A 19,248-nucleotide genomic window follows, 5' to 3' on the forward strand; every position below is an offset into this window, starting at 1 on the left:
CGAGTATTAGAGCTAATGGAGATGAATGAATTATATGCAAACAAATTTTAATCTGAATAAATTCATCTTGGTTACAGGTTGAATTCATAATTTGAAGGGGTAGTTTGAATTTATGTTCACTGTATAATTTAATAAAGAATATAAATTTAATTTATGTGATGGTGTTTGAATTTCGAGAGTGAAATAAGTAGAATGAGTTTTCTTTCTCCGTGATTATTTCATATTCTTTTAAAAGATTTTGAATTGTGACTTATAATACTTTATATAATTTTCAAGTATGTAAATTTTATTTTAAAAAAATTTAAAGATTTTATGTCTGAATTCTTGATCGAGTTAGGAAATTAACTCTCGAAAATTCTAACACAAAATTAATAAAGATGAAGTATAAAATATAACGAGATAATCTGCCTTGAATATAGAACAATTACCTCCATTTATCAAAGACTAAATGGTCCAAAAACAATCTACGATTCAAGGGCTATAATAATAAAATCACTTTACCACTTCTTTTACTTCAATTTCCTTTCTCTTTTTAAAGAATATATATATATATATATATATATATATATATATATATATATATATGTGTGTGTGTGTGTGTGAGATTTATCAATATAAAGAACTATTGTGAGTTAAACTATTATTTTATATGCATATAAATGAATGGGTTAATCTCTTCTATCTTGACTAAATTCACGGGAGAAATTCAAAAATAGCCAGATTTACAATTGGTCGTTCAAATATAGCCCAGTTTCAAATGTAATCGAAATTTAGTCACTTTTCATGTAAAGATAAATCTGAGCGAAAACAATGTTCAAAGCCCGGAAAATACGCCAGTATATTATGCTGGAGTTCCAGCATAAGTATACTTGAACTCCAGCATATTATACTGGAGTTCATAATAAGTATGCTTGAACTCCAACATAATATGATGGAGTTCCAACATAAGTATGCTTGAACTCCAGCATAATATACTGGAGTTCCAGCAAGTATACCGGTGCAACATAATATGCTGAAGTTCATACACAGGTGCACCGAACTCTAGTATATTATGCTGGACCGGTCTTTGTTGCAGCAAAATAGTGGCTATTTTTCATTGACTTGGTAAACACTGGCTATTTTTAAATGACTAGTTCGAAAACTGGCTATACCGTGCTATTTTTATTAAATTCACTAATATTTTTAACGATCACGCGAAGCGCGAAAATTTCACTAGTATACAGTATATATGCTGGTCATATTTCATAATTTTCATACGTAGAAATATCAAATTCATATTTATATAGTCTCTACTTCAGTTAAGAGTTTATGTGGATGGAGATAATAGTCTCTATACTTAGTTTCTAGATTACCATGAGGAGTAAGACAGTTTTTGCACAATTGTTTTGGACAGTTAGTGGTGGGATAGAAGTCCAAAAGGGAGAGCATTTATGATTTGTTGTTCAAACTTAGTATTAAAGGGGAGAAAGTTTGACGTAAACCAAAGTCGTATATCGTAGTCCAAGGGACTTCAAGTCAAATGCAGTTATATTATAAATAGTTATATATTAAATTTTAAGGAATTCCATTTTATTAATTTTTTGGAGCCTGTTCATGTAAAACATGATCAGATTTAATAATATATAGATAATTTTCCAGAGGACAGTGATTTTCATATCTTAAAAGTAGGAGTAAATTTAGAGAATTCGCAAAGATCCATCTCCTTCAAGGGTTGAAGAGAATCTTAACAAGAATATACTTAGATGCTGGAAAAAAAAATGGTGTTCACTAATAAATATGTTTTACCTTTCATCATTGTCGCTAAATACATAGATATCCTGAGTATAACAGCAGATCACTTTTTCTTTTCTAGAAATATATCTTTGTGGATTTTGTCTTCTATATAAACACGTAGTGTAAAAGTAATTACACATTTAAGAACTCCTCTGATTTTGAAAATGGCAAAGCTTCTAACGATAGTCGTCTTTATCATTGCTTTTCTTACTGTTACATCAGGTAACTCCTTTATTATTTTGACTACTTCACTGGATACTTGGCAAATGTCACAGTTAGGGTTGTACTTGTGATTTAAAGCAATTTTTGAATCCCTTTAATTTGCCACTAGATTAATAAAATCTTTCTCTTATATCGAGGGAATTCAACCATTTATATAAAATAAAAAAAAAACTCATTACTTTTTCGACAAAGATAATTCAATTGAACCCCCTTGAAGACATCTAGTATTATTTATCTCTACTTGGGATTATTTTACTTGAATATTTTAGCAATAATTCGAATCTTACTCTGGAAGTAGACTACTCTTTATTCGTTGGCATAAATAATAGTACTACACAAATTACTATACGTGTAGCGTTATCTGGTTAACCAAAGAAGTTTAATTAGCTAATTAATATTAATATCTAGTTAACCAAAAAACAAAAAAAAAAAAGTTAAACTGAGGACGTTAATATTTTTTCCTTTGGATGCAGCTTTTCCCAAGTACGGACAGCGTTGCGTTAATGTATTCGGCAAAACTTGTAGAGATTTGAAAGATACAGCTAATTGCCAGTTACTTTGTGTGTTCATATTTCTATCCAGGTCGCCTATGTGATGCAGGTTACTATTGTGAAAACACATATGGCCCTCAGATCAACTGCAAATGCAACTACGAATGTCAATAATGTAGTGCTGCCCTAATCACTTGCCAATTAGTGAAAAAACTCGATAATGTTATTTACGGAAATATGATATTTTGATACATCATAATTGAAACAAATATTTTTTTTTTGTATTTTTTGGTAATGAAGATATTTATTCCGCCTTGTTTAAAGTTACTACAAATTGTGACTTTTCTAGGACACAAAGTTCCTAGCTTGTCCGTTCAAAAATAGGAACAGTAAAAGGGGCAGGGAGAAGTACAACATAGAATTTCCAAAAAAGTTCGAGTTGCTTCCATTTATGCGTCTAAATTAGTAAGCTAAAGTTGGACCTTTACCATTTTCATTTTGCTTTATGACTTAATTATCTCGCTGCAATAAAAAAATGTGGCCATTGAAAACCTATTAAAAAATAATGCCACCGTGACCGTGATGGTGAAATTTGGACCAATTTTCAACGACTAATCCATTGAAATAGTATTAAATTTTCGTCGACCAGAAAATAATAAAATAAGTACACGTTGAGGTACTCTAACGCAATATCTCAACTCTCTGTGCAAGTATTGTGAGCACCTAATTTTTGACAATATTTAATTTTTTGTCATTTCTTCTATGTAAATATTTTAGAGGTTTTAATCTATAATTTTTTAGCTTTGTTACACTTTTTATTATAGGGTAAAAATACAAAATTATAAAAGGTGAATTATTACTATTACTATTATTTTTTTTAAAATAATTAAAAAAATCCGAAAAATATTTTTTTTAATTTTCGGGTGAGATATAAAAAATAAAAAAAAGAGAAGTATGAAATAAAAAAAATAAAAGTAAAAGTGGGTGGAATTCTCTTTTAAAAAGTAAAAGAAAGTGGAAAATAAAAAGTAAAGTTTTGTGAAAATTTTTAAAAAATAAAAGTAAAGAAAGTTGGAATTAAAATAAATATAAAGGTAGCTGAAAATTAAAAAAAATTAAAGTAAAAGAAAGTAGAATTTTTATAAGAAAAGCAAAAGAAAGTGGATTGATTTTTTAAGAAAAGTAAAATAAGTGGAATCCTCTTTTAAAAAGTAAAAAAAAAAGTGAGATTTTAAATAAGATAAAAGTAATTAAAGTTAGAATTTAAAAAATAAAAGTAAATAAAGGTGGGATTTCTTTTTATAAAAAAGAAAAGCAAATTGTAAGTGAGATTTCTTTTAATTAAAAAATAATAAAATATTTTTTAAAAAATAAAATAAAAATCTGAAAAATTTCGAAAATTTTGCTATAAATAGAAGAGAAAATCTGAGAAGAAAACAAAAAGGAGAGAAAAGAGAAGGGAGAATAGAGAGAAACAAATTTTTTCTTCTTCTACGCTACGACAATTTCTACCCGTGTTATTCTTTCTTCCTCTTTCTTTCGAAAATTTCCAGCAATTCAACACCCCAAAACCCAACAAAAAATACTTCAAAACATCCTCTTTTACACGCCAAAGAGTGGTGTTAACAGTCGAGGTCGAGGATTCCGTTGGAGCTCTGTTCACCGGCTTTGATGATCATCATTGCTTATGCTTGTTCGGCGTTCGTCTGAGTTATTGTACATATTCTTGGAGACTCATTTAATTGAAAATCTTGCATTAAAAGGTTTATTCTTCCCTTTTTTTATCTTATTTTATGTGATTTTATTTATTTATCTTTAAACTTTATAAATAATATTGTAAATCAATCCTTAAATGTTATATGTTTAATCATGTTTCTGAAAATATAGTATTTAAACTTGCTAAAAGTTTGGAAGATTTGGACACTAATAAGTTTAGGCTTCAATTGTTGGGATGTAGGGTATTGGTATATGATAATTTATTTATTCAAATATCCAAAATCATACACTTTTTCCACAAACAATTCCATAACTTTTGGCCTTACAATAATCCTAAATTAGTTTAGGAAAATACTTCAAGTGCGCTAGTTTATTTAGGTGCACTTTAAATAATTAAATATCATGACTATGTGTATGGTTTCCGTGGCATAATTGTGATATGTAACAAAATAAGTATTACAACGCGTAACTTATTTCAAGATAACTTTTTTTTTCTTCATAATTTTAATCAAGCAATAAAGCGGACATAGGTAAAAGATGAGAACCAATAAAACACAAGTTATCCAAAAAAATAGTATAAGCCAAATATAGTTAATAAAGCGACCATGCTAGAACCACGGGACTCGGGGAATGCCTTACACCTTCTCCCCGGTCAACAGAATTCCTTACCCGGACTTTATTTTCGCAGATCAATAATAAAAGAGTCAAACTTTCCTTTGAATAAGGATCAAATAAAAGGTGATTTGGAACACCCAAAAATCAATTCCAAGTGGCGACTCTGAATAACAAAATAATCCCTATTTCAAGTTTGTCACTTTAATTGGAAAAAACTCTTTAACCCACAATCCATAACACACATTATCTTTTGGAGGGGTAAAAAAGGGGTGTGACAGCTCTGGCGACTCTGCTGGGGATCTTTTAAGAATTCGAGCTTATACATGTTGACTTTTTATTTAGCTTTATTAATTTTGTATATATTGTGATTTATTTGTGCCTAATGTGCTGCCTGTTTGCTTTTTACTGCTTCGATATTGTTGAAATGTACATATAAAGTGGCTTCTCACGCACCCCCTCTGAGTCTTGTTGAAATTAAAAATTGGGCATTTGCTTGACATAGCCCGCTTTCTTTGAGATAGCCGAGGTGCTTGTTACCCGGTGAAGGATTTTAGTCACACATGTTTTAGGCGGGGAGCACCACCAGTTAAGCCGGAAAGCAATGCTATCGGTACACTGACCCTCCTCGGCTCGAGTTGTCCGCTCGAGTAAGCCAGTCTAGATACCTTCTCCACCAGGATTTAAACTTGGAAGAACAAACCTCATACCGGATTTCTCTAGTAGGTTCGCTCTATGTGCATCACATGCATTTGACTTAGCGAAACTCGGCACAGGGGCCGGGTCCGTATAAGACAGGTATCCTATTTGAGACCATCGTGTTCACATATGTGCTACTTGATATATCATTTGGAAGACTTACTTGCATTATCGACCGGCTTTAGAAAATTGCGCAGCGGAATCATTAAAAAAAAGGAAAAAAGAAAAAAGGAGTCTTTCTCATAGTTTAGTGCAAATAACCTTTTTTTTTAAAAAAAAAATTTAGTAGTTTGGCGCGAGGTGTAAAGATTAATTTTCAATAAAAATCAAAAGAGAAAAGTACCCAGTTTCACCGAACTACGCGGGTTTGATTCTCACCAGATGTGAGATACGTAGGCAACCTCCATCGAGTTCAGCCCACATGTTTCAAAAAAAAAACCTATTTTTGTCACCTTTTACTGTCTTGCCCTTGTCACGAATCAAAATTCCAACCCGATCGTGATGACGCCTCTTGTGAGGACAAGGCCAGCCAATCAACAAAACAGTACATCTCTTTATAATTACTTAGCAGGAATAAGTCTAAATCATGGGCAATATAATCTTAAATGCGAAATAAACATGATAGAACAAGGAAAACCCTCCCAACTCAGCCCGAAATCGGGGTGTCACAAGTCATGAGCTACTACAGAGTTTACTAATATTTTACAAAGTCTGGAATTATCATAAATAACAAAGATAAGGGAGAAAACGGGGTTGCGGACGTCGACAACTACCTCGTTACTCCTAGTCACCGCCTGGTCTGGAAAGAATCAGCGGTCAGGAGCGAACTCAGCTCTGCCTGTATCTGCACACATGGCGCAGAGAGTAATGTGAGTACTCCGACCCAGTGAGTAATACAAATAAATAACGACTAAAAACATGAAATCTCATAACGACACAATATAGCGCTATCCCAAGCAGTAAAATCAGTTATAAAGTAAAATAGTGAGTATCGGATAATTCTTCTTTTAAAACAGTAAAGACAAATAATTTTCACAGTAAGGATAAATCAAAAGCTTGCCCCTCGGGCTCAATATGTAAATCTCAGTATAGTATCAGCCCCTCGGGCTCACTCCCAACTCACTAGCACACAACATCAGCCCCTCGGGATCACTCCCAACTCACCACACACAAGCAACGGGCCCTCGGGCCCACTCCCAACTCACCTAGGTAACCTGCGCTCACTGGGGGTGTGTACAGACCGGAGGGGCTCCTACAGCCCAAGCGCAATATCAATAGGCCTGAAAGCCTTCACACATCACACACGAGGCCTGAAAGCCTCCTAATATAACACTCGAGGCCTGAAAGCCTACTCACATTACTCAACATATCCTCATGTATGACCCTCAGCTTCAATCAGTCCAGAAAATAATCATAAGCCTCTTGGGCATCAGTAAAACAATAGTGCTCAACTCAACAGCATTATAAATATCATTATATCTCGAGTTGAGTATAAATGTAACTGAGTTCACAAAATAATATAATTCAATTGGACTGAGTTCAAATAATATTTCAATTCGTGAGGAAAATAGTGATGTAAATTCACAAAAGATTTCAGATAATTGGCACGAAGCCCAAATATGGCAATAAGCCCAATCATAGTGAAAAACAATAAATCTTTATCAATTACGCGGTAAAAATATCAACTGGGATGGACCAAGTCACAATCCCCAATAGTAAATGACCCCGCGCTCGTCATACAACGCGTGTCTCATCTCAACATAGCAGTATGTTGTGCAATCCGGGGTTTCAAACCCTCAGTGCATCATTTAAAATCATTACTCACCTCAAGACGGTCCAATGTCTACTCCGCTATGCCCTTGCCTCTCGAATTTACCTCTTCGCGCGTCGAATCTGGTCAAAACCACAACGAATACATTACAATAGGCTAAGGGAATATAACCCAATCGAAAAGACTCGAAAAATATCGAAATTCACGAAATTCGCAAAACCCGAGCCCCGGGCCCACTTCTCGAAAAATTACGAAAGTTATATCACAGGATTCCTCGTCTCTCCACGAGTCCATACATATAAAATTTACCAAAATCGGAGTTCAAATGACCCCTCAAATCTTCAAATCTTATTTTCAAATCCCTAGGCCTAAAATCTTTAATTTACTCCTCAAAAATATGTAATCTAGTCGGATTATTCGATGATAATTCAATATTATGGAGTAGAAATAATCACAAGTGACTTATCTCAAGATTTCCCAAGATTTCTTGCTAAAAATCGCCCAAAATCCGAGCTTGGAAGTCAAAAAAATAACCAAACTCGGACTGTTGAACATTAAATCTGTCTAGAAATTTTCGGTACTGTTCACGCGGGGCATTTTTCATGCGCGTGAGGTCACTGTTCCCCCGCGCGATTACTGTGCACACGCGGGGTACTGTTCACTGCTGCAGAAAAATATAGCAGCTTTTAAGAAATTTGCAGCACAGCCATTTTTCACTAAAATGGCTCTAACTCCATCATACGAACTCGAAATTAGACGATTTTTATTCCTATGAGTCACAAATAATAATACAAACACAACCCTTCAATCGAAACTCAATTCGGAGCTCGTTTTCCCAGTTCAATACCCATTTCGCTCGTTAAACAATTAACTCACATTTCACGTCAAAACCCAATTGCGACTTGATGAAATTAAACCAAAATTTCCAGATCGGTCCTATAATTCATGATTTAAATTCTAGAAGTCTCAAAATCAAATTTGAATCTCTAGAACTAAAAATGAACCTTTAGATCATTACATTTATGCTCAAAACGGCAAAAATCTTCCAAAAATGACCCGTTGGGCATCCGAAACACACCCGAGACCCTCGGGACCCCGACCAATAATACCAACCAGCCCCAAAATACATTATGAACTTGCTCAAGGCCTCAAATCACATCAAAAAATGCTAAAATCATGAATCAACCTCCAATCCAAGTTTTATGAACTTTAGAATTTCCAACTTCTATTTCCGATGCCGAAACCTATCAAATCACGTCCGATTGACTTCAAATTTTGCACACAAGTCCAAAATGACATAACGAAGCTACAAAAATTCTTGGAATTCCATTCCGACCGTCGGATCAAAATTTCACCTATCAACCGGAAATCGCCAAAATACTAACTTCGCCAAAATGAGCTAATTTCTTCACCGGACCTCCAAAATTAATTTCGATTGCGTTCCTAGGCCTTAAATCATCCCCCGAAACTAACAGAATCATCGGAATTCAATTTCGAGCCCTCTAACTCACAAGTCAACGTCCAGTTGACTTTTCCAACTAATTCTTCCTTAAAGAGACTAATTGTCCCATTTCATACCAAACTCGATCCGAATTGACTCAAATTCACAAAGTACACATATTGAAACATGAATAAGCATTTAACGGGGAATACGGGATGAAAATACAGGAAACGACTGTTCGGGTCGTTACATTCTCCCCAACTAAAACAAATGCTCGTCCTCGAGCGAGTTAAGAAATATACCTGGAGTTTCAAATAGGTGCGGGTACCTGCTCCGCATCTCTTGCTCGGTCTCCCAAGTAGCCTCCTCTACGGGCCGACCTCTCCACTATACTTTCACTGATACTATATTTTTTGATCTCAATTTTTGAACCCGTCGACTCAAAATAGCCACTGGCTCCACATTATAAGTCAAATTTTCATCTAACTGTACTGTATTGAAATCTAAAATATGAGACGGCTCCCCAATGTACTTTCGGAGCATGGACACATGGAATACCGGAGGAACACCCGACAATCTAGGCAGCAAAGCAAGCTCGTAAGCCACCTCTCTAATCCTCCTAAGTACCTCAAATGGTCCAATAAACCGCAGACTCAACTTCCCTTTCTTTCCGAACCTCATAACACCCTTCATCGGCGAAACCTTCAGCAAAACCTTCTCGCCCTCCATAAATGACACATCTCGGACCTTCCGGTCCGCATAACTCTTCTGACGCGACTGAGCTGTGCGAAGTCTTTCCTGAATCACCTTCACCTTTTCTAAGGCATCCTGGACCAAATCTGTCCCTAACAACCTAGCCTCACCGGGCTCAAACCAACCCACTGGAGTTCTACGCCGCCTCTCATATAAGGCCTTATACGGTGCTATCTGAATACTGGACTGATAGCTATTGTTGTAGGCAAACTCTGCAAGTGGTAAAAATTCAACCCAAGAACCTCCAAAATCAATCACGCAGGCACGCAACATATCCTCCAATATCTGAATAGTACGCTCGGACTGTCCGTCCGTATGAGGATGAAATGCTGAACTCAACTCCACCTGAGTGCCCAACTCGTGCTGAAAAGTCCTCCAAAACCGAGAAATGAACTGATTACCTCTATCCGAAATAATAGTAACTGGAACACCATGCAACCGCACAATCTCCTGAATAAAGATCCTAGCCAGCCGCTCCGCATAATATGTGGTACACACCAGAATGAAATGCGCTGACTTGGTCAGCCTATCCACAACGACCCAAATCGAATCAAAATTCTTCAAAGTCCGAGGAAGGCCACTCACGAAATCCATAGTAACTCTCTCCCATTTCCACTCAGGAATAATCATCTGCTGAAGCAAACCGCCCGGTCTCTGATGCTCATATTTCACCTGCTGACAGTTGAGACACCGAGCCACATATCCCACAATGTCTTTCCTCATTCTCCTCCACCAGTAATGCTGTCTCAAGTCCTGATACATCTTCGCAGCACCCGGATGGATGGAATACCGCGAACTGTGGGCCTCCTCAAGAATCAAATCTCTAAGCCCATCAACATCGGGCACACAAATACGGCCCTGCATCCTCAATACGCCATCATCACCTATAGTCACATCTTTGGCATTATCATGCTGAACTCTGTCCTTAAGGACAAGCAAATGCGGATCATCATACTGGTGCTCTCTGATGCGATCATATAAGGAAGATCGAGAAACCACACTAGCCAATACCCAGCTAGGTTCAGAAATATCTAACCGCACCAACTGATTGGCCAAGGTCTGAACATCAACTGCAAGAGGCCTCTCCCCAACTAGGATGTAAGCCAAACTCCCCATACTGACTGCCTTTCGGCTCAACACATCGGCCACTACATTGGACTTTCCCGGATGATATAGAATGGTAATATCATAGTCTTTAAGTAACTCAAGCCATCTCCGCTGCCTCAAATTAAGATCTTTTTGTTTAAATAAATGCTGAAGACTGCGATGATCAGTGAATACCTCACAAGATACGCCATATAAATAGTGCCTCCAAATTTTTAAGGCATGAACTATAGCAGCCAACTCCAAATCATGAACAGGGTAGTTCTTCTCATGGGGCTTCAACTGACGAGAAGCATAAGCAATAACTCTACCCTCCTGCATTAGCACACAACCAATCCCAACTCTGGAAGCATCACAATATACCGTGTATGAACCTGTAGCTGATGGTAACACCAACACTGGAGCTGTGGTCAGAAGTGCCTTGAGCTTCTGAAAGCTCTCCTCACACTCGCCGGACCATACAAATGAGGCACCTTTCTGAGTCAACTTGGTCAAAGGCGATGCAATAGAAGAAAACCCCTGAACAAATCGGCGATAATAGCCTGCTAGCCCAAGAAAACTCCAAATCTCTGTGACTGAGGATGGTCTAGATTAACTCTGCACTGCTTCTATCTTCCTTGGATCAACCTGTATACCCTCGCTGGACACTATGTGTCCCAAAAATGCCACAGAACTTAGCCAAAATTCACATTTGGAGAATTTTGCATAAAGCTTCTCCTCTCTCAATCTCTGCAACACTACACGCAAATGCTGGGCATGCTCCTCCTAGATACGCGAGTACACCAGGATATCATCAATGAATACAATAACAAATGCATCCAGATAAGGCTGAAATACACTATTCATCAAATGCATGAACGCTGCTGGGGCATTGGTCAGCCCGAAAAACATAACCAAAAATTCATAGTGACCATATCTAGTCTTGAAGGCAGTCTTGGGAATATCTGACTCCCTGATTTTCAACTGGTGATAGCCCGAACGGAGATCAATCTTAGAAAATACCCTCGCTCCCTGAAGCTGATCAAATAAGTCATCAATGCGAGGCAAAGGATACTTGTTCTTCACTGTTACCTTATTCAACTGCCTATAATCAATGCACATTCTCATTGTGCCATCTTTCTTCTTCACAAATAAAACAGGTGCACCCCAAGGGAACACGCTAGGCCGAATGAACCCCTTATCTAGGAGTTCCTGAAGCTACTCCTTCAATTCTTTCAGCTCTGCTGGTTCCATACGATATGACGGAATAGAAATGGGCTGAGTGCCCGGCACTAAGTCAATGCCAAAATCAATATCCCTGTCTGGCGGCATGCCCGACAGGTCTGCAGGAAATACATCAGGAAAGTCCCTCACAACTGGGACAGAATCAATACTAGGAGTCTCAGCTCCAACATCCCGCACAAAAGCCATATATGATAGATAAACCTTCCAAACCATACGCTGGGCTTTCAAGAAAGAAATTACTCTGCTAGAGACATAATCAGTCATGCCACGCCACTCGATCCTCGGAACACCCGGAATAGCTAAAGTAATTGTCTTAGCATGACAGTCTAGAATAGCATGATATGGAGATAACTAATCCATGCCCAGAATAATATCAAAATCTACCATGCTCAATAGCAGTAGATCAACTCGGGTCTCCAAACCCCCAATAATCACAGCACATGACCGATACACATAGTCCACAACAATAGTATTGCCCACCAGGGTAGACACATGAACAAGTAAAGTAAGAGACTCCCGGGGCATACTCAAATGACGGGATATGAAGACACATAAGAATAGGTGGATCCCGGATCAAATAAGACAGAGGCATCTGTGTGGCAGACTGAGATAATACTTGTGATAACATCATCTGACGTAAGAGAATCTTCCCGGTCTAGAATAGCATAAAACTGAGCCGGACCACCGCCCGCTCGACCTCCCCCTCTGGGGCGGCCTCTAGCTGCCTGACCCTCACCCCTAGCTGACTGGGTGGGTGCTGAAGTAGCTGGTGCAGAAGATAAGGACTAACCCCTCTGTTGTGATGAACTGGCGGTACGACAAGGACACTACTTCCACACATGTCGTAAGTCTCCACACTCATAACAACCCCTAGATGCTGGAGGATGGGACTGAAAAGAACCCCTCGCACCGGAGTGACTAGCTGGTGCACTCGGTGCAGAAAGACCCTGAACTGACGGGGCACGTGAAGAACTCTGAGCCGGAAGGGCACTGAGTGATAACTGGCCCTTCTGAAATCCCTGATGACCACGGCTTGAAGATGGCCCGCGGTACTCTGGACGAGCTGACTGATGAGGCCTGTAAGAATGACCTCTACTCTGCTGAAACTGGCCCATAGACGGAGCACCACTGTGACTAGCTGATCCACAAGGCCTCTTAGCCTCCTGCTCCTCTCTCTCTAGACGACGATCTATCTCAATGTCGCGAGCAACATCTACTGCATCCTCAAAAGTATGGCTCAGAATCCTTTCTCGAGCCATCAGAATACGAATGGGATAATTAAGCCCATCTACGAACCTCCTAATCCTTTCTCGATCAGTCGGGACCATCCATGGAGCATAATGAGCCAGCTCCGAGAACCTCACCTCATACTGAGATACGGTCATATCTCCCCGACGAAGATACTCAAAATGCCTGCGCATCTCCTCTCTCTGAGATCGCGGTACCCACTTCTCCAGAAAGAGAGTGGAGAACTCCTGCCAGGACAAGGGCGCTGAACCTACCGGCCTACGCCGCTCATATGCCTCCCACCAAGTGAAAGCTACACCTGAGAACTGAAAAGTAGTAAAGGATACACTGCTAGCCTCTAAGATCCCTGCTGTCCTCAGCATACGTCTACACTTGTGAAGAAAACCTTCGGCATCCTCGCTCTGAGCACCACTGAAAGTAGGAGGTGCAAGTCTGCTGAATCTCTCAAGACGACACTGCTCATCATCTGGCATAACTGGGACCATATTATCCTAAACCGGTGCAACCGGCTGAACTGGGGCAACCTGCTGTGCTGGTGGTGCCTCTGGTGTCTGTAATCCCTGCACTACTAGCTCAGGTGTGCGAGCAGCGGGGGTCTGATTGCCTCCCCCTGCCTGTGAAGTAGCTGCTGCAGTGGTGGCTGAAACTGCCTGAGCCAGGCCAGTGCAAACTGTCAGAATCTGAGCCAGGGCCTCCTGAAGACCCGGAATAACAATAGGCACAGCTGGTGCCTGAGCAGGTGCTGCTGGAGTCTTTGCAGCTGGAGCCTGATCCTGAGCCGGGGCAACTGGTGGGTCTACAGATGCTGCCCCTGTGGCTCTACCTTGACCACGACCTCGACCACGACCGCGTCCACGGCCTCTGGTGGCCTCAGTAGGTGGCAATGGTGGTCGTCCGTCCTGTCCATTAGTGCGTGTTCTCGCCATCTGCGAGAGAATAGAACAACAGAATTTAGTTTTCGGACCAACAAAATCGCACGACAAGAATTTCCAAGAATATGAAATTTTCCTAAAGGTTATGCAGCCTCTCGAGGATAAATACAGACGTCTCCATACTGATCCGCGAGACTCTACTAAACCAGCTCATGACTCGCGAGACCTAGTAACCTAGGCTCTGATACCAACTTGTCACGCCCCAAAATCTCAACCCGGTCGTGATGGCGCCTCTCGTGAGGACAAGGCTAGCCAATCAACAAAACAATACATCTCTTTATAATTACTTAGCAGGAATAAGTCTAAATCATGGGCAATATAATCTTAAATGTGAATTAAACGTGATAGAATAAGGAAAACCCTCCCAACTCAGCCCGAAATCGGGGTGTCACAAGTCATGAGCTACTACAGAGTTTACTAATATTTTACAAAGTCTGGAATTATCATAAATAACAAAGATAAGGGAGAAAATGGGGCTGCGGACGTCAACAACTACCTCGTTACTCCTAGTCACCGCCTGGTCTGGAAAGAATCAGCGCTCAGGAGCGAACTCAGCTCTGCCTGTATCTGCACACATGGTGCAGGGAGTAATGTGAGTACTCCAACCCAGTGAGTAATAAAAATAAATAACGACTGAAAATATGAAATCTCATAACGGCACAATATAGCGCTATCCCAAGCAGTAAAATCAGTTATACAGTAAAATAGTGAGTATCAAATAATTCTTCTTTTAAAACAGTAAAGACAAATAATTTCCACAGTAAGGATAAATCAAAAGCTTGCCCCTCGGGCTCAATATGTAAATTTCAGTATAGTATCAGCCCCTCGGGCTCACTCCCAACTCACCAGCACACAACATCTGCCCCTCGGGCTCACTCCCAACTCACCACACACAAGCAACGGGCCCTCGGGCCCACTCCCAACTCACCTGGGTACCCTGCGCTCACTGGGGGTGTGTACAGACTCTGGAGGGGCTCCTACAGCCCAAACGCAATATCAATAGGCCTGAAAGCCTTCACACATCACACACGAGGCCTGAAAGCCTCCTCATATAACACTCGAGGCCTGAAAGCCTCCTCACATCACTCAACATATCCTCACGTATGGCCCTCGGCCTCAATCAGTCCAGAAAATAATCATAAGCCTCTTGGGCATCAGTAAAACAATAGTGCTCAGCTCAACAACATTATAAATATCATTAAATCTCGAGTTGAGTATAAATGTAGCTGAGTTCACAAAATAATATAATTCAATTGGACTGAGTTCAAATAATATTTCAATTCGTGAGGAAAATAGTGATGTAAATTCACAAAAGATTTCAGATAATTGGCACGAAGCCCAAATATGGCAATAAGCCCAATCATAGTGAAAAACAATAAATCTTTATCAATTACGCGGTAAAAATATCAACTGGGATGGACCAAGTCACAATCCCCAATAGTAAATGACCCCGCGCTCGTCATACAACGCGTGTCTCATCTCAACATAGCAGTATGTTGTGCAATCCGGGGTTTCAAACCCTCAGTGCATCATTTAAAATCATTACTCACCTCAAGACGGTCCAATGTCTACTCCGCTATGCCCTTGCCTCTCGAATTTACCTCTTCGCGCGTCGAATCTGGTCAAAACCACAACGAATACATTACAATAGGCTAAGGGAATATAACCCAATCGAAAAGACTCGAAAAATATCGAAATTCACGAAATTCGCAAAACCCGAGCCCCGGGCCCACTTCTCGAAAAATTACGAAAGTCACATCACCGGATTCCTCGTCTCGCCACGAGTCCGTACATAAAAAATTTACCAAAATCGGAGTTCAAATGGCCCATCAAATCTTTAAATCTTATTTTCAAATCCTTAGGCCTAAATCTTCAATTTACTCCTCAAAAACATGTAATCTAGTCGGATTATTCGAGATAATTCAATATTATGGAGTAGAAATAATCACAAGTGACTTATCTCAAGATTTTCCAAGATTTCTTGCTAAAAATCGCCCAAAATCCGAGCTTGGAAGTCAAAAAAATGACCAAATTCGGACTGCTAGACATTAAATCTGTCCAGAAATTTTCAGTACTGTTCATGAGGGGGCACTATTCATGCGCGTGAGGTCACTGTTCACTGTTCACTTGCGCGGTTACTGTGCACGCGCGGTTACTGTGCACTGCTGCAGAAAATACAGCAGCTTTTAAGAAATTTGCAGCACAACCATTTTTCACTAAAATGGCTCTAACTCCATCATACGAACTTGGAATTAGACGATTCTTGTTCCTATGAGTCAGAAATAATAATACGAATACAACCCTTCAATCGAAACTCAATTTGGAGCTCGTTTGACTAGTTCAATACCCATTTCGCTCGTTAAACAATTAACTCACATTTCATGTCAAAACCCAATCGCGACTTGATGAAATTAAACTAAAATTTCCATATCAGTCCTATAATTCATGATTTAAATTTTTGAAGTCTCAAAATCAAATTTGGATATCTAGAATGAAAAATGAACCTTTAGATCATTACATTTATGCTCAAAACGGCAAAAATCTTCCAAAAATGACCCGTTGGGCATCCGAAACACACCCGAGGCCCCCGGGACCCCGACCAATAATACCAACCAGTCCCAAAATACATTACGGACTTGCTCGAGGCCTCAAATCACATCAAACAATGCTAAAATCATGAATCAACCTCCAATCCAAGTTTTATGAACTTTAGAATTTCCAACTTCTATTTCCGATGCCGAAACCTATCAAATCACGTCCGATTGACTTCAAATTTTGCACACAAGTCCAAAATGACATAAGGAAGCTATAGAAATTCTCCGAATTCCATTTCAACTGTCGGATCAAAATTTCACCTATCAACCGGAAATCGCCAAAATACTAACTTCGCCAAAATGAGCTAATTTCTTCACCGGACCTCTAAAATTAATTCCGATTGCGCTCCTAGGCCTTAAATCATCCCTCGAAACTAACCGAATCATAGGAATTCAATTCCGAGCCCTCGAATTCACAAGTCAACGTTCAGTTGACTTTTCCAAACTAATTCTTCCTTAAAGAGACTAATTGTCCCATTTCATACCAAACTCGATCCGAATTGACTCAAATTCACCAAGTACACATATTGAAACATGAATAAGCATTTAACGGGGAATACGGGATGAAAATACAGGAAACGACGGTTCGGGTCGTTACAGCCCTCATGCTCCAGCTGTTTTGCCAAGACAACCTTAAAATCTTCCTGGGAAGTCCTCAAGGGCCATTTTTTGTAAAAGTAGTTACTTTATCCATATTTGTTCACCTTTTACCATTTGCCTTTATGACTGACCATTTTTGTCGAAGCAACTTTTAAACCTTTCCAGAAGTACCGAGAGACTGTTTTTGCAAAAAGTAGCCATTTTTATCTAGCTTTGTCTGGTTATATTTGATGAGACAGCTTTTTAACCCCTATAGGAGTAGCAAAGGGTTATTTTCGTAAAAATAGTTTTTTTTTATTATTTTTTTTTGTCTATTTTTATCATTTTGTTCCTGTGTTTGGCTGTTTTTTGCCGATACATCCTTTATGCCTTCTATGGAAGTATTAAAGGGCCGTTTTGTAATAATAGCCATTTTTCTGCTTTTATCATCTCAACTTTTGTGCCTGGTAATTTCAAAATATATATTAAAAAAAAAAATAGATCGAGTCCTAAATTGGCCAAAAAAAAATAAAAAAAAAATAATGAATGATCATAATTTGCATATAGTTTAGGTAAGTCCTAACCCTTTTTATTTTACTCTTAGAATCACCATGAGTTCTCCACAAAGAAGCAGTCAGAAAAGGGTAAGGGACGAGAAACCTCCTATGTTCTTGATCAGAGATAAGACCCCGAGTAGTCTCTGTAATTGGTGGGTTAGTTTTTCTACATGGGAACAAAATCAAGTATTGAAGCACCTCAAGTTCCTCACAAACATCATGGGAATTAAGCCTAACAGAGATTTAATCGAGGCTCTAGTGGGTTATTGGGACCCCGCGAACAATGTCTTCAGGTTCAAAGATTGTGAAATGACGCCCACATTGGAAGAATTAGGTGGGCTCACCGGATTGGGGAGAGACCTTCGTGGGAAAAAGCCTACTGCTCCGAGAAATGTTGGTGTGAACAACTTTTTAAAGAAATTATGCCTCCGTCGAATTCCAATGGTTTGCTTAAACGAAGGTTGAGTTCCGTTGGAATATCTCTATGACTGGGACGAGAAAGGGTTCGAAAATTTCTTGGGCATAGAATTCATCAACCAGTTGAGTACGCATTGATTTTCTCAGATTGAAGTGACAAAGGATATCATTTGCTCGCTACCCCAAATAGGTGTCACCCTTTTGTTAATCCTTTTGATCCGTATTTGTCTACCTGTGTACTTGAAAAAAAGAGAAGCAAAAAAGCCAAAAAAAAATCCTTGCATTGAACTACGTGAGACCTGATTCCAAAAGGATACGTAGGCAGCCTTACCCTGGGTTCGGTCCCATCAAAAAAAAAATCCATATTCCTAGTACTCCAAAACTGGGGCAGAAGTTTGTTTTATTTCACGGTTTTTCTAAAAAACGGTTTCCAAAAGTTGTAATTCGTTTCAAGGTTCATTTCGCCTTTTTACCTTTCAAGAGCTTCTGATCGATGTGTTTGAGAATGTTTGAAGTTCACATGCCAAGGGCGTTGGGTAACCTCCCTCATGCAGTATCTTAGTAAAAAAAAATGAGAGAGTCTTATCAGTGAAAACCCATACGGGCACTATAAGGCAACAGTGAACAAAGAGATGAGAGAGTCTTACTGGTGAAAACCCAGATGGGCACCATAAGGCGACGGTTAGTAGAGAAATGAGATAGGTTAGTTAGCGAAAACCAGCAAAGGGCGCTACTAGCCGAATAAGGGTCTTCGATTCTCCGGCATGAGCACAACCAAGACATATTCAAGATGAGTATTTGCGGCAGATTTTAAGAATTAGACAGCTTAGACAGATCAGGCGTCCAGTCCAAAATGCATGTCATCATTCATTGAAGTCGGCACATACCTCCAGATATTCCTTCCCCCGAAAGGGACACCTTTTGTTTAAGCACAGTTCTTTTTTGCTTCCAATTATTATTCTATTTTTACTCATAATTTTTTCTTTGAGTCCCTTTCGGTCTAATCCTGCATCAAAATCAAAGCAAAGAAAGGGCTGCAAAACTGGATACAGTTTCCCTGTAATGTCAAGCACAATTTGGGGCATATATGGCATTGACGAAGGCACTAATCCATC

This window comes from Nicotiana sylvestris, chromosome 1, assembly GCF_000393655.2.
Source record: "Nicotiana sylvestris chromosome 1, ASM39365v2, whole genome shotgun sequence".
Classification (NCBI taxonomy): Eukaryota; Viridiplantae; Streptophyta; class Magnoliopsida; order Solanales; family Solanaceae; genus Nicotiana; species Nicotiana sylvestris.